The sequence below is a fragment of the Elephas maximus genome, chromosome X (assembly GCF_024166365.1).
Source record: "Elephas maximus indicus isolate mEleMax1 chromosome X, mEleMax1 primary haplotype, whole genome shotgun sequence".
Classification (NCBI taxonomy): Eukaryota; Metazoa; Chordata; class Mammalia; order Proboscidea; family Elephantidae; genus Elephas; species Elephas maximus.
This window is the reverse complement of record NC_064846.1, coordinates 128,210,488-128,228,460: the sequence shown is the minus strand read 5'-3', so window position 1 is coordinate 128,228,460 and position 17,973 is coordinate 128,210,488.

Here is a 17,973-nt window from a genome sequence, read left to right as displayed (position 1 = left end):
ACATAATGACTCAGCAAACATAAAGTCAAATACTATGAAAATGAGGAACACACAATTTACAAAGAAAAACGTCTCAGCACAAAAAAGTAAGTGGAAAAATGAAATTGTCCACAACACACATAAAAAGGCATCAAAATGACAGCACTAAACACATACTTATCTATAATTATGCTGACTTTAAATGGACTAAATGCACCAATAAAGAGACAGAGAGCCTCAGACTGGATAAAGAAACACGATCCGTCTATATGCTGCCTACAAGAGACACACCTTAGACTTAGAGACACAAACAAACTAAAACTCAAAGGATGGAAAAAAATATATCAAGCAAACAATAAGCAAAAAAGAGCAGAAGTAGCAATATTAATTTCTGACAAAATAGACTTTAAAGTTAAATCCACCACAAAGGATAAAGAAGGACCCTACATAATGATTAAAGGGACAATTGACCAGGAAGATATAACCATATTAAATATTTATGCACCCAATGACAGGGCTGCAAGATACATAAAACAAACTTTAACAGATCTGAAAAGTGAGATAGACACCTCCACAATTATAGTAGGAGACTTCAACACACCACTTTCGAAGAAGGACAGGACAACCAGTAAGAAGCTCAATAGAGACACGGAAGACCTAATTACAACAATCAACCAACTTGACCTCATTGACTTATACGGAACACTCCGCCCAACTGCTGCAAAGCATACTTTTTTTTCTAGTGCACGTGGAACATTCTCTAGAATAGACCACATATTAGGTCATAAAACAAACCTTTGCAGAATTCAAAACCTCGAAATATTACAAAGCATTTTCTCAGACATAAGGCCATAAAAGTGGAAAACAATAACAGAAAAATTAGGGAACAGAAATCAAATACTTGGAAACTGAACAGTACCCTCCTGAAAAAAGACTGGGTTATAGAAGACATAAAGGAGGGAATAAAGAAATTCATAGAATGCAACGAGAATGAAAACACTTCTATCAAAACCTCTGGGACACAGCAAAAGCAGTGCTCAGAGGTCAATTTATATCGATAAATGCACACATACAAAAAGGAGAAAGAGCCAAAATCAGAGAACTGTCCCTACAACTTCAACAAATAGAAAGTGAGCAACAAAAGAATCCATCAGGCACCAAAAAAAAACAAATAATAAAAATTAGAGCTGAACTAAATGAATTAGAGAACAGAAAAACAATTGAAAGAATTAACAAAGCCAAAAGCTGGTTCTTTGAAAAAATTAACAAAATTGATAAACCATTGGCTAGACTGACTAAAGAAATACAGGAAAGGAAAAAAATAATTCAAATAAGAGACGGGATGGGCCATACCACAACAGACCCAACTGAAATTAAAAGAATCATACCAGATTATTACGAAATATTGTACTCTAACAAATTTGCAAACCTAGAAGAAATGGATGAATTCCTAGAAAAACACTACCTACCTAAATTAACACAATCAGAAGTAGAACAACTAAATAGGCCCATAACAAAAAAAGAGATTGAAATGGTAATCAAAAAACTGCCAACAAAAAAAAGCCCTGGCCCGGACGGCTTCACTGCAGAGTTCTACCAAACTTTCAGAGAAGAGTTAACACCACTACTACTAAAGGTATTTCAAAGCATAGAAAATGACGGAATACTACCTAACTCATTCTATGAAGCCACCATATCCCTGATACCAAAACCAGGTAAAGACACCACAAAAAAAGAAAATTACAGACCTATATCCCTCATGAACGCAGATGCAAAAATCCTCAACAAAATTCTAGCCAATAGAATTCAACAACATATCAAAAAAATAATCCACCAGGACCAAGTGGGATTTATACCATTTTTATGCAAGGTTGGTTTAATATTAGAAAAACCATTAATATAATCCACCATACAAATAAAACAAAAGACAAAAACCACATGATCTTATCAATTGATGCAGAAAAGGCATTCGACAAAGTCCAACACCCATTCATGATAAAAACTCTCACCAAAACGGGAATTGAAGGAAAATTCCTCAACATAATAAAGGGCATCTATACAAAGCCAGCAGCCAACATCATTCTAAATGGAGAGAGCCTGAAAGCATTTCCCTTGAGAACGGGAACCAGACAAGGATGCCCTTTATCACCGCTCTTATTCAACATTGTGCTAGAGGTCCTAGCCAGAGCAATTAGGCTAGACAAAGAAATAAAGGGCATCCGGATTGGAAAGGAGGAAGTAAAATTATCTCTATCTGCAGATGACATGATCTTATACACAGAAAACCCTAAGGAATCCTCCAGAAAACTACTGAAACTAATAGAAGAGTTTGGCAGAGTCTCAGGTTGTAAAACAAACATACAAATATCACTTGGATTCCTCTACATCAACAAAAAGAACATCGAAGAGGAAATCACCAAATCAATACCATTCACAGTAGCCCCCAAGAAGATAAAATACTTAGGAATAAACCTTACCAAAGATGTAAAAGACCTATACAAAGAAAACTACAAAGTACCAGTGCAAGAAACTAAAACGGACCTACATAAGTGGAAAAACATACCTTGCTCATGGATAGGAAGACTTAACATAGTAAAAATGTCCATTCTACCAAAAGCCATCTATACATACAATGCACTTCCAATCCAAATTCCAATGACATTTTTTAATGTGATGGAGAAACAAATCACCAACTTCATAGGGAAGGGAAAGAAGCCCCAGATAAGTAAAGCATTACTGAAAAAGAAGAAGAAAGTGGGAGGCCTCACTCTACCTGATTTTAGAACATATTATACAGCCACAGTAGTCAAAACAGCCTGGATTGGTGCAACAGGCACATAGACCAATGGAACAGAATTGAGAACCCAGATATAAATCCATCCACATATGAGCAGCTGATATTTGACAAAGGCCCAGTGTCAGTTAATTGGGGAAAAGAAAGTCTTTTTAACAAATGGTGCTGGCATAACTGGATACCATTTGCAAAAGAATGAAACAGGACCCATACCTCACACCATGCACAAAAACTAACTCCAAGTGGATCAAAAACCTAAACATAAAGACTAAAATGATAAAGATCATGGAAGAAAAAATAGGGACAACGTTAGAAGCCCTAATACAGGGCATAAACAGAATACAAAACCTTACCAAAAATGATGAAGAGAAACCAGATAACTGGGAGCTCCTAAAAATCAAACACCTATGCTCATGTAAAGAGTTCACCAAAAGAGTAAAAAGACCACCTACAGATTGGGAAAAAATTTTCAGCTTTGACATTTCCGACCAGTCCCTGATCTCTAAAATCTATATGATTCTGTCAAAACTCAACCACAAAAAGATAAACAACCCAATCAAAAAGTGGGCAAAGGATATGAACACGCACTTCACTAAAGAAGATATTCAGGGGGCTAACAGACACATGAGAAAATGCTCTCGATCATTAGCCATTAGAGAAATGCAAATTAAAACTATGATGAGATTCCATCTCACTCCAACTCCAACAAGGCTGGCATTAATCCAAAAAACACAAAATAATAAATGTTGGAGGGGCTGCGGAGAGATTGGAACACTTATACACTGCTGGTGGGAATGTCAAATGGTACAACCACTTTGGAAATCTATCTGGCATTTTCTTAAAAAGTTAGAAATAGAACTACCATATAACCTAGAAATCCCACTCCTCAGAATATAAAAAATAAGAGCCTGTACACAAACAGATATATGCACACCAATGTTTATTGCAGCACTGTTTACAATAGCAAAAAGCTGGAAGCAACCAAGGTGTCCATCGATAGATGAATGGTTAAATAAATTATGGTACATTCACACAATTGAATACTACGGATCAATAAAGAACAGTGAGGAATCTGTGAAACATTTCATAACATGGAGGAACCTGGAAGGCATTATGCTGAGTGAAATTAGTCAGTTGCAAAAGGACATATATTGTATAAGACCACTACTATAAAATGTTGAGAAATAGTATAAACTGAGAAGAACACATTCTTTTGTGGTTCCGAGAGGGGGGAGGGAGGGAGGGTGGGAGAGGGTTATTTACTGATTTGTTAGTAGATAAGAACTACTTTAGGTGAAGGGAAGGACAATACTCAATACACGGAAGGTCAGCTCAACTGGACTGGACCAAAAGCAAAGAAGTTTCTGGGATAAACTGAATGCTTCAAAGGTCAGCGGAGCAAGGGCGGGGGGTTGGGGACTATGGTTTAAGGGGACTTTTAAGTCAATTGGCATAATAAACTCTATTATGATAACATTCTGCATCCCACTTAGAAGTGTGGCGTCTGGGGTCTTAAATGCTAACAAGCGGTCATCTAAGATGCATCAATTGGTCTCAACCCATCTGGATCAAAGGAGAATGAAGAACACCAAGGTCACACAATAACTATGAGCCCAAGAGACAGAAAGGGCCACATGAACTTACGTCATCCTGAGACCAGAAGAACTAGATGGTACCCGGCCACAAATGATGACTGCCCTGACAGGGAACACAACAGAGAACTCCTGAGGGAGCAGGAGAACAGTGGGAAGCAGACCCCAAATTCTCTTAAAAAGACCAGACTTAATGGTCTGACTGAGACTAGAGGAATCCCGGCAGTCATGGTCCCCAAACCTTCTGTTGGCCCAGGACAGGAACCATTCCCGAAGACTACTCATCAGACGTGGAAGGGACTGGACAATGGGTTGGATAGAGATGCCGATGAAGAGTGAGCTACTTGTTTCAAGTGGACCCTTGAGACTGTATTGTCATCTCCTGTCTGGAGGGGAGATGGGAGAGTAGAGAGGGTTAAAAACTGGCAAAAGGGTCACGAAAGGAGAGACTGGAAGAAGGGAGTGGGCTGACTCAGTAGGGGGAGAGTAAATGGGAGTAAGGAGTAAGGTGTATATAAGCTTACATGTGACAGACTGACTTGATTTTTAAACTTTCACTTAAAGCAGGATAAAAATTATTTTTTAAAAAATGGGCAAAGGATATGAACTGACACTTCACCAAAGACATTCAACTGGCTAACAGATACGTGAGGAAATTCTCACTATCCCTAGCTATTAGAGAAATGCAACCAAAACCACAATGAGATACCATCTCACACCAACATTACTGGCCTGAATCAAAAAAAAACAGAAAATAACATATGTTGGGGAGGTTGTGGGGAGATTGGAATTCTTATGCACTGCTGGTGAGAATGCAAAATGGTACAACCATTTTGGAAAACAATATGGTACTTCCTTAAAAAGCTAGAAATACCATACGATCCAGCAATCCCACTCCTAGGAATACACCCTAGATAAATAAGAGCTGTCACACAAATAGACATATGCACACCCATGTTCATTGCAGCATTGTCCACAATAGCAAAAAGACAGAAACAACCTAGGTGCCCATCAACAGACAAATGGATAAACAAACTATGGTACATATACACAATGAAATACTACACAAAGATAAAGAACAAAGATGAATCTGTGAAACATTTCATAACATGGATGAATCTGGAAGGCATTATGCTGAGTGAAATAAGTCAATCACAAAAGGACAAATATTGCATGAGACCAGTACTATAAAAACTCTTGAAAAGGCTTACACACAAAAAGAAATAATTTTTGATGGTTTATGAGGGAGGAGAAGTTTGGGACAGAAAGGATAGACAATAGATAATTGGTAACTTTGGTGAAGGGTGGAAACACTGGTGGCATAGTGCTTAAGTGCTATGGCAGCTAATCAAAAGGTCAGCAGTTTGAATCCACCAGGTGCCCCTTGGAAACCCTAATGGGCAGTTCTACTCTGTCCTATAGGGTCGCTACGAGTTGGAATCGACTCGATGGCAACGGGTTTGGGTTTGTTTTTTTTGTTTGTTTTGGTGAAGGGTAAGACAGTACACGATACTGGGCATCTCAGCACAACTTGCCCAAGGAGCTTCACAGACACATCCAAACTCTCTGAGGGACGACAGAATTGCTAGGCTGAGGGCTCTGGGCACCATGGTCTTGGGGAACATCTAGCTCAATTGGCATAACGTAGTTTATAAAGAAAGTGTTCTACATTCTATTTTGGTGAGTAGCATCTGGGGTCATAAAAGCTTGTGAGTAGCCATCTAAGTTACTCCACTGGTCTCATCCCATCTGGAGCAAGGGAGAACGAAGAAAATCAAAGACACAAGGGAAAGATTAGTCCAAAGGACTAATGGACCACAACTACCACAGCCTCTACCAGACTGAGTCCAGCACAACTAGATGGTGTCAGCTACCACCACCGACTGCTCTGACAGGGATCACAATAGAGGGTCCTGGACAGAGCTGGAGAAAAATGTAGAACAAAATTCTAACTCAAAACAAAACAAAACAAAAAGACCAGACTTACTGGTCTGACAGAGACTGGAGAAACCCCGAGAGTATGGCTCCCCGACACTCTTATAGCTCAGTAATGAAGTCACTCCCGTGGTTCACCTTTCAGCCAAAGATTAGACTGACCCAGAAAACAAAATGAGACAAAATGGGCACACCAGCCCAGGGGCAAGGATGAGAAGGCAGGAGGGGACAGGAAAATTGGTAATGGGGACCCCAAGTTTGAGAAGTGGAGAGTGTTGACATGTCGTGGGGTTGGCAAACAATGTCAACAAAACAATGTGTATTAGTTGTTTAATGAGAAACTAGTGGGCTCTGTAAACCTTCATCTAAAGTATAATTTTTTAAAAATTAAAAAAAAAAAAAAAACAGAAGGGATGGAGATGGCACAAAGCTCCAGCTGGATGGGAGAAAGGAAAGGAAGGAGGTGAGAAAAAAAGAAGAAACAAAAAGAAGCCAAAAAAACAACAGCAACAACCAAAAAAATGGCACTACAGGAGCTGGCAGGTGGGAGCGGGACAAATCCAAGGGGCAAGGAGCCAAATTCTCTCCAGCCAAGTCACTGCAGCCAGCCAGAAAGTGGCGTTGACTGAGCAGGGGGAAGAAGAGTGGAGGGTGGAAAAGCATGTATCCCTGGTTACTGGCTGCTCTGTCTCCTGCTGGAAGCTCCGTGAAGTTGCCTTCCTTTACTCCCTGCCCACCATTCTTGGTGGCTGAGGAGCCCAAGATAGTGAGTCTGTACCATGGTAGCTAGTGGAGGACCTCCACTCCATAGATCTCCTCATTCTCTGTTCTCTGTCAGTTTCTTATTCCATTCGGTGTTTGGTTTTTTATCCCTTCATTTGACACTTAGGGTTCCAGGGTTGATGTTTGCATCTGTTTTACTTAATTATGGGGGTCCTTCAGACTATAGGATCATGTTGGCTCTGCCCTTTAGTTACCATTTTTAGGTATTATCTCTTCACTTAATGGTATGACAGCTGAGATTTTAGCTCAGTTATATAACACACCCCCCCAATCACCTCTTCCCCTCTAAATTTGGCTATGTAATATTTTTGGTTCTTCCACTAATTTTCTTTGTACTTCTTTTCTTTGCATGTTGCAAGCTTTCCTCAACTGTCTAGTGATTATTGTCCTGCTTAAAGAATGAGGCACTAGAAAATGGATTAAGGGTTATGTGCCTTTGGGTAGGCCTTGTTGACTGGCCAAATCACACCCACTTTAGGATGAATAGGATATTATCCTTACCAGTTGCCTTCAAGTTAATTTTGGCTCATGGCACGACCCCATGTGTATCAGAGTAGAACTATGCTCCATAAGGGTTTCAGTGGCTGATTTTTGGTAGTAGATTGCCAGGCCTTTCTTTTGAGGCGCCTGTGGACGGACTTGAATCTCCAACCTTTTGTATAACAGTTAACTGTTTGCACTGCCCAGGGACTCCTGGCTATTGTCTTGGGTACCCCTAAATACTAGAAGTCATCATCTTTACACTTAGGAGCTAATGTTGCTCCTGCTCTCAACTATCCTGCTTTTCCCCAGCCATTTATTAAATTTAGAGAACTGCCTGCCAGTTTTTTTTAATTGTATTGTTATTATTACTGCTGCTATTGCTGTTGTTCATTTTGTTCAGATAATAAGTACCTGGTTGCTAGACGTTGTGTGTGGAAATACAAGCGAGGGTTGGGGAAGCAACACTTTCTCCACAGCTATCTATTAATCCCCTGTTTTCACTTCCCCTGATCCTAGAGTCTCCCAGGCTTTCCAGGGTATGCTGTGTCTTTGCCTGGTGCCCCCACTGCACATATCCCAGGACACTGGGTCCTCTTCCACACCACATCAGCCACCAGCCTCCCATTGGCTTTCCCCTTCCTGACACTTATTGGAATCCCTCATCCACTGACATTGCTCCCACCCTTACCACACACACTACTGGCTGCCTATAATCTCTTCTTTGTTATTGGCTTATACTTTCTTTTTTCTATTCCTTTATTATCATTTTAACGGCATCACGGGAGGGATAGGAAATAAACAGATGTGCCTGGTCTACTTTCTTGAGTTAGAAGTTTACAACATATTAACCTCAGTTTGTGCATTTTGAAAGCACTCATGAGGTGACTCTGAAACCTCTCCCCTGTACTTTCTTGGAGAATCACTAATGACTTGAACACAGTCTGGGCCCTCCATCCTCAGTCTTCCTCAGCTCAGTAAAAGGCACCAACATCCACCTAGATGCTAGAGCCACAGACTTGGCTTTGTCCTTCATTCCTTCCTTATCCTCAATCCCCTTATCTAATCCAATAGGAAGTTCCGCCATTTCTCCCATAAAATTATCTCAGAAACAAAAAAGAAAACTACAGTCCCTGAGTGGTGCAAATGGTTAATGCACTCAATTACTAACCAGAATATTGGATGTTCAAGTACATGCAGGGCCCCTTGAATGAAAGGCCTGGTGATCTATTTCCAAAAAATCAGCCACAGAAAACCCTAAGGAGCAAACTTCTACTCTGACACACATGAGGTTGCCATGAGTTGATTCTGACTCAATGACAACTAGTTGGTTACAGGCCAAACGACTAAACCAAACCAAACCAAAATCTTTTGCCATTGAGTCATTTCTGATTCCATAACGACCCAATGGGACAGAATAGAACTGCCCTGTAGGGTTTCCAAGGGGTGGCTGGTGGATTTGAACTGTCAACCTTTTGGTTAGCAGCCAAACGGTTAACCACTGCGCCACTAGGGCCCCAAATGACTAAAGCTAAGGAATTTTTTTAATCCCAATTTTAAAAACAATATTAAAAGAAAATAGCACACCCTGACCAAGAGGGGTGAAATCTGGGAATATAAAAATGACCCAGTATTAGGAAATTGACTAAATCAGTATATTAATAGATCAAACAAGTAAAATCATGTATGTAAAATCATTACGTTGTTGTTGTTGTGTGCCGTCGATTCTGACTCATAGTGACCCTATATGACAGAGTTTAACTGCCCCATAGGGTTTCCTAGGGGTGGCTGGTGGATTCAGACTGCTGACGTTTCAGTTTGCAGCCTGAACTCTTAATGACTTCACCACCAGGGCTTCAATTTTCATTATACAGATTGAAAAGGCATTTAATAAAATTCAACATCCATTCTTCATTTTAAAATATTTTTATAACATATAAGGATTTGGAAGGCATTATGCTGAGTGAAATTAGTCAGATGCAAAAGGACAAATATTGTATAAGGCCACTATCATAACATCTTGAGAAATAGTTTAATCTGCGAAAAACACATTCTTTTGTGGTTACGAGGCAGGGAGGGTGGGAGAGTGCTATTTATTGATTAGATAGTGGATAAGAACTACTTTAGGTGAAGGAAAGGACAATACTCATTACAGGGGAGGTCAGCGCAACTGGACTGGAGCAAAAGCAAAGAAGTTTCCTGAATAAACTGAATGCATCGAAGGTCAGTGGAGCAAGGGTGGGGATTTGGGGACTATGGCTTCAGGGGACATCTAAGTCAATTGGCAAAATAAATTCTATTAATGCTTCAAAGCTCAGCGGAGCAAGCGCGGGGGTCTGGGGAACATGGTTTGCGGGGACTTCTAAGTCAATTGGCAAAATAATTCTATTATGAAATCATTCTGCATCCCACTTTGAAATGTGGCGTCTGGGGTCTTAAATGCTAACAAGCAGCCATCTAAGATGCATCAATTGGTCTCAACCCACCTGGAGCAAAGGAAAATGAAGAACACCAAGCCCACACGACAACTAAGAGCCCAAGAGACAGAAAGGGCCACATGAACCAGAGACCTACATCATCCTGAGACCTGAAGAACTAGTTGGTGCCCGGCCACAATCGATGACTGCCCTGACAGGGAGCACAGCAGAGGACCCCTGAGGGAGCAGGAGATCAGTGGGATGCAGACCCCAAATTCTCATAAAAAGACCAAACTTAATGGTCTGACTGAGACTGGAGGAATCCCGGCGGCCATGCTCTCCAGACCTTCTGTTGACACAGGACAGGAACCATCCCCGAAGACATCTCATCAGAAATGAAAGGGACTGGTTAGCAGGTGGGAGAGAGACGCTGATGAAGAGTGAGCTAATTATATCAGGTGGACACTTGAGATTGTGTTGGCAACTCTTGTCTGGAGGGGGGATGAGAGGATAGAGAGAGAGGGAAGCCGGCAAAATTGTCAAGAAAGGAGAGACTGAAAGGGCTGACTCAAGACGGGGAGAGTAAGTGGGAGTAGGGAGTGAGATGTATGTAAACTTATATGTGACAGACTGATTGGATTTGTAAACGTTCACTTGAAGCTTAATAAAAGTTATTAAATAAATAAATAAATAAATTCTATTAAGAAAACATTCTGCATCCCACTTTGAATTGTGGCATCTGGGGTCTTAAACGCTAACAAGCGGCCATCTAAGATGCATCAATTGGTCTCAACCCACCTGGATCAAAGGAAAATGAAGAACACCAAGGTCACAAGGTAATTATGAGCCCAAGAGACAGAAAGGGCCACATGAACCACAGACTGCATCATCCTGAGACCAGAAGAACTAGATGGTGCCTGGCCATAACTGATGACTGCCCTGACAGGGAACACAACAGAGAACCCCTGAGGGAGCAGGAGAACAGTGGGATGCAGACCCCAAATTCTCATAAAAAGACCAGACTTAATGGTCTCACTAAGACTAGAAGAATCCCGGCGGTCATGGTCCTCAAAACTTCTGTTGGCCCAGGACAGGAACCATTCCTGAAGCCAACTCATCAGACATGGATTGGACTGGACAATGGGTTGGAGAGAGATGCTGATGAGGAGTGAGCTACTTGCATCAGGTGGACCCTTGAGACTATGTTGTCATCTCCTGTCTGGAGGGGAGATGGGAGGGTAGAAGGTGTTAGAAACTGGCAAAAGGGTCACAAAAGGAGAGACTGGAGGGAGGGAGCAGGCTGACTCATTAGGGGGAGAGTAAGTGGGAGTATGTAGTAAGGTGTATATATGTTTATATGTGAGAGACTGACTTGATTTGTAACTTTCACTTAAAGCACAATAAAAATTATTTAAAAAATATAAGGATAAAATATAGCATGATAAAAACATATGCTCAAAGTTGCATTGTGCTTAATGGAAAAACACTGGAAGCATTCTCATTTGAGACGAGAATATGATAAGAATGTCCACTATCATTATTATTATTCAACCTTAACCTGTATAGACAAGCTAACTCAATTAGGCAATAGAAATAAATTAGATATATAAAATTGGAAATTAGAAGGTAAAATTATCATTATTTAGATTTAATCCAATTGTATGCCTAGGAACTCAAAAGAGTCAACTGAAAAACAATTATAAACAATAAAAGAATTCAGTGAGGTTTATAGATATAAAATTAACAAGTAGAAATACATATACAGTATACAAAATTAAAGTATAGCCTTCATATACACAAACAGAAGAGCTACAGGAAAAAACGATTCCATTTACGAAAGCCATGAAAAAGATAAAATACCTAGGAATATACTTAACAAAATATTTGCATGATCTACATAAAGAAAACTTTTAAATGTTCAGAAGGGACACAGAAACCTTTTCAAAATGGAAAAGAATAGCATGGTTTTGGATAGGAATAATCAACATCATGGAAATGGTTAATTTTCCTTAAATTATAACTTTAATGTGAGCCCCACCCCAAGAAAAAAATGCCAACAGGATTTCTTCTGGAAAAAAACAATCTGTTTCTACAGTTCATGTGAAAAAGAGCAAACAGGAGTATACAGGAATTTTTTCAAAAGGAGATAAATAAGGGGGAACTAGATTTACAAATGAAAGAAAGGCCTGGTGATCTGCTTGGGAAAAATCAGCCATTGAAAACCCTATGAAGCACAATTCTACTGTGACACACTGGGATCACCACGAGTTGGGGTCAACTCGACTGGTACCAGTAGATCTACAAAAGATTGAAATTTATTACAAAGCTATAACAACTAATACTACATGATGCTGATACATGAATAGACGGGTCACCTCAACAGAATAGGAAGTCCAGAAATGGACACAGTCACCCACAGAAACTTAGCATACATTAAAAATGACATGTCGAAGCAGTATGAAAATGCTGGATTATTCAATTAATTATATTGGGACCACTGGTTACCATGCGGTGGCTCCATACCACTTGTCTATTACAAATAGATCCAATATTTACATGTAAAAAATTAAACCATAAAGACACTAGAAGGACACTGCATATATGTATAATCAACCACACAGGGGGCACAGTTATGGATATTTCTGAGACATAACCAAACACTTTCAAGGAATTGGATTCCTGGGTTCAAAGATTTGGGACCATAGTCTCCTGGGACAACTTGGCCAATTGGCATAACAAGGTCGACAGTTCAAATCCATCAGCTGTGCCTTGGAAACCCTATGGGGCAGTTCTACTCTGTCCTATGGGATCTCTGTGAGTTGGAATTGACTCCGTGCCAATGGGTTTGGTTTTTCAGTTTTAGTTCATAAAGATAATATTCTACATCCTAGTTTGGTGAGTAGCTTCTGGGGTCGTAAAAGCTTACAGAGGGGCCATCTAAGATACAACTATTGGTCTCTACTCGTCTGAAACAAAAGAGAGTGAAGAAAACCAAAGACTCAAAAGAAGAAACTAGTCCACAGGACTAAGAGCCCCACATGAACCACAGCCCCATCTAACCTGAGGCTGGAGATCACATGACTGAATTTTGCAAGACCAATGACTTCTTCACTGCAAATACCTTCTTTCACCAACATAAACGGTGACTATACACATAGACCTCGCCAGATGGAACACACAGGAATCAGACTGACTACATCTGTGGAAAGAGACGATGGAAAGCCTCAATATCTTCAGTCAGAACAAGACTGGGGCCGACTATGGAACAGACCATCAATTGCTCATATGCAAGTTCAAGCTGAAACTGAAGAAAATCAGAGCAAGTCCACAAGAGACAAAATATGACTTTGAGTGTATTCCACCTGAATTTAGAGACCATCTCAAGAATAGATTTGATGCACTGAACACTAATGACCAAAGACCAGACAAGTTGTGGAATGACATCAAGGACATCATCCACGAAGAAAGCAAGAGGTCACTGAAAAGACGGGAAAGAAAGAAAAGACCAAGAAGGATGTCAGAGGAGACTGAAACTTGCTCTCGAAAGCCGAAAAGCTAAAGCAAAAGGAAGAATTGATGAAGTAAGAGAACTAAACAGAAGATTTCAAAGGGCCTCTCAAGAAGACAAAGTAAAGTATTATAATGACATGTGCAAAGAGCTGGAGATGGAAAACCAAAAGGGAAGAACATGCTCGGCATTTCTCAAGCTGAAAGAACTGAAGAAAAAATTCAAGCCTCGAGTTGCAATCGTGAAGGATTCCATGGGGAAAATACTAAACGATGCAGGAAGCATCAAAAGAAGATGGAAGGATACACAGAGTCATTATACCAAAAAGAATTAGTCAATATTCAACCATTTCAAGAGGTGGCATATGATCAGGAACCGATGGTACTGAAGGAAGAAGTCCACGCAGCTCTGAAGGCATTGGCAAAAAACAAGGCTCCAGGAATTGATGGAATATCAACTGAGATGTTTCAACAAACAGATGCAACACTGGAGGTACTCACTCATCTATGCCCAGAAATATGGAAGACAGCTTCCCGGCCAACTGACTGGAAGAGATCCACATTTATGCCTATTCCCGAGAAAGGTGATCCAACCAAATGTGGAAATTATAGAACAATATCATTAATATCACACCCAAGCAAAATTTTGCTGAAGATCATTCAAAAACAGCTGCAGCAGTATATTGACAGGGAACTGCCAGAAATGCAGGCCGGTTTCAGAAGAGGACGTGGAACCAGGGATATCATTGCTGATGTCAGATGGATCCTGGCTGAAAGCAGAGAATACCAGAAGGATGCTTACCTGTGTTTTATTGACTATGCAAAGGCATTCGACTGTGTGGATCATAACAAACTATGGATAATATTGCAAAGAATGGGAATTCCAGAACACTTAATTGTGCTCATAAGGAACCTTTACATAGATCAAGAGGCAGTTGTTCAGACAGAACAAGGGTATACTGATTGGTTTAAAGTCAGGAAAGGTGCGCGTCAGGGTTGTGTTCTTTCACCATACCTATTCAATCGGTATGCTGAGCAAATAATCCGAGAAGCTGGACTATATGAAGAAGAATGGGGCATCAGGATTGAAGGAAGACTCTAACAACCTGCATTGTGCAGAGGACACAACCTTGCTTGCTGAAAGTGAAGAGGACTTGAAGCACTTACTAATGAAGATCAAAGACCACAGCCTTCAGTATGGATTGCACCTCAACATAAAGAAAAAAATCCTCGCAAATGGACCAATGAGCAACATCATGATAAATGGAGAAAAGATTGAAGTTGTCAAGGATTTCATTTTACTTGGATCCACAATCAACAGCCATGGAAGCAGCAGTCAAGAAATCAAAAGATGTATTGCATTGGGCAAATCTGCTGCAAAGGACCTCTTTAAAGTGTTGAAGAGCAAGGATGTCACCTTGAAGACTAAGGTGTGCCTGACCCAAGCCATGGTATTTTCAATCACATCATATGCATGTGAAAGCTGGACAATGAATAAGGAAGACGGAAGAAGAATCAACGCCTTTGAATTGTGGTGCCCGCAAAGAATATTGAATATAATCCATGGACTGCCAAAAGAATAGACAAATCTGTCTTGGAAGAAGTACAACCAGAATGCTCCTTAGAGGCAAGGATGGCGAGACTGCGTCTTACATACTTTGGATATGTTGTCAGGAGGGATCAGTCCCTGGAGAAGGACATCATGCTTGGCAGAGTACAGGGTCAGTGGAAAAGAGCAAGACCCTCAGCGAGGTGGATTGACACAGTGGCTGCAACAATGAGCTCAAGCATGAAGATTTTAAGGATGGCTCAGGACCAGGCAGTGTTTCATTCTGTTGTGCTTAGAGACCCTGTGAGTCAGAACCAACCTGACGACACCTAGCAACAACAACAATGGCAGTCCATTCTTATGTACAAGTTATATGGAAGTCAGATGTTCATAATCCGGGCACTGCCTGTATATATATATATATATATATATATATATATATATATATATATATTTCTGTCTTTTATATCCAAACCGAAAAACCAAACACACTGCCCTTGAGTCGATTCCGACTCATGACGACCCTATAGGACAGAGTAGAACTGCCCAGTAGAGTTTCCAAGGAGCGCCTGGTGGATCCAAACTGCCGACCTCTTGTTTAGCAGCCGTAGCACTTAACCACTACTCCACAGGGTTTCTGTCTTTTATATCTTCCTTTGACTCCATTTCCACTGCCATTTCAGTTTTCTTAATAACTCAGTGACTTAAAAATGGCTTCTCTAGTGAGAAACTTCTGCTATTTTTCCTAAGTAGTTCCTTGTCGCCCCACCGTCTTCTTTCCCATCACTATATTCAGTGATATGACTATGAAGGTAATGAACAATTTGTAATTACATACATCATTATTCCATTCGTTCATTCATCAAGTTCAGGTCGGTATACTAAGCACACGGGGCTTTGGTATTCTTTCTGGTGGCATTGTAAATATGCTTCAGAGGTAATTGAATGCTCCAGGGGATGTAGGCCCCATGTAGTAGGGCAAGCAATAATCAGGGAGCAAATAAAAAACTTCTTGGGAAATTCCTGGATATCTTCCCTCAGTAGGTATCCCTGTGCAACGGACCTGGTTGGTCAGATTAGTCTGGAGACAAGTTGTCTCATGGCAATTATCTGGGGTTTTAGCAGTGGAGTCAGTGAGACCCCAGATAGTTGGTTGTACAATGTTCCAATTGAAATTAGAGGAATTAAACTCTTGGTCAATGGGCTGTGAACAGATAGAATGGGTGTGGCTTTCAACCCGGGAAATGTTAATCCCGTATATGGGACTGAATGAAAGATGGGCCCAGAGGGAGACCCATCAAGTGGCATTTTCAGTAGGTGGGGGCACCTGGGTGCAATTGGTGACTGGGACTGCTTCTACATTGTCTTTTGTTCTGGTAGGAGAGGTGAAGCAGACTCAGCAATCTTTTAATTGTAGAGCGTTTGTTGTACTTGTGAGATAGTTATCCTGCCATTCTGTGGGCCCTGCCTCTTCCCCAGAGAAATATAGGAGATAAACAAACAAGATATAAGGGCAAACATGAACAGAGCTGGTCGACAGTCAGTCATTTAGCTCAGTGGGAAACAGTCACCAGGCTATACAGAACCAGAAAACAACTATTGATAAGACTAAAACAACTTGCATGGTCACCAGGGGATGACAATTAACTGGAACAATTGTCTATCACTTTAAATCTTCTAAAGCCTAGGTCTCCCAATTATCACTGTCCTGCCAATTCTTACTGTTTTGCAGGCTTTTCGATGTGTGGGTGGTAGATTCACTCTCTCTTTCCTGTGATCTTGACTGCAGTGTGGGTTGATATCAGCACCTCACAAGGTCCCTTCCACTTTCCTGCCCAGTCTGTAGTGTTCCAGGTCTTGACGCGAAGAGAGACTTCAGGTTGTGGAAGAGTCTGCCACATTGTGTACCTGTAAAGAGAGTTAAGAGCCCCTGCCACAGCATACAAATATTGTTTAATAGCAAGGTAGCCTTGCATATGTCTTTAGCCTCCAAGGTGTTTTCAGGACCCAAAGTATTTAAGCCCTCCCACAAGTTATGGAGTTGGGGATGCCCATACATAAACTCAAAAGAGCTTACCTTAAGTTTGGTTTGAGGTGCAATCCTAATTCCAAACAGAACCAAGGGAAGGGCCTTAACCCATGTTAATTAGGTCTTCTGGCAATGTTTGGCCAGATGGGCTTCAATAGTCCAGTTCACCTTTTTTTCCTTGCAATCTTCTTCCCGAACATATTCCTGGTACTTGGTCTCCTCTGACGCTGCCGAGGAGGTCTTGTTGTTTTATTTTTTTTTGCAAACAGTGGCCTTTAATACTGAGAGAGACCATGCAGAGTGACAGAATAAATAAATATATTTACATGCAGGTTTGTTCTGGAAACCCAGGGCAATCTGGTCTGGAGCCATCTAGTCTTTCCTCTTCCCTCTCTTTCTTCTCACCTTCTTTCACTTCCTCATTACCTTCTTCCCTCCTTTCTTCCTGTTTTTTTCCTTCTTTCCTTCTTTCCTTCTCTGCCTTTCCTTTTTCCCTTCTCCGTTTTCTTATTCTCTCTGTCATCTATCCATTTACTCCTCCAAGCCCCTATTTTGTATCTGTCACTAATGGGCCACATAAAGGTATTTTTACTATAACCAAAGTCTTCTGTAGCTTGTGGCAAGCTTGGATCAGCTACTATTGCTGGGGTCACGGTTCTTCTTCCCACTTGGTCTCTAAGTTGGCCCTTCAGTGGCCTGGGCCACTGCTATATCTTCCTGTTGATGTCTTCTGTAGCGTACCACAGCCAGAGCGGCAGGAAGTGACACTACTTCAAGGAGTTGTAAAATCTGTTGACCGTGTTTGATTGCTTTACTGGCCCAATTCAGAAGCTCCCTTTGCTTCCACAAAGTCCCATATACGTGTAGAACTGGCAACGCATACTCCGAACCTGTATAAATGGTCACTC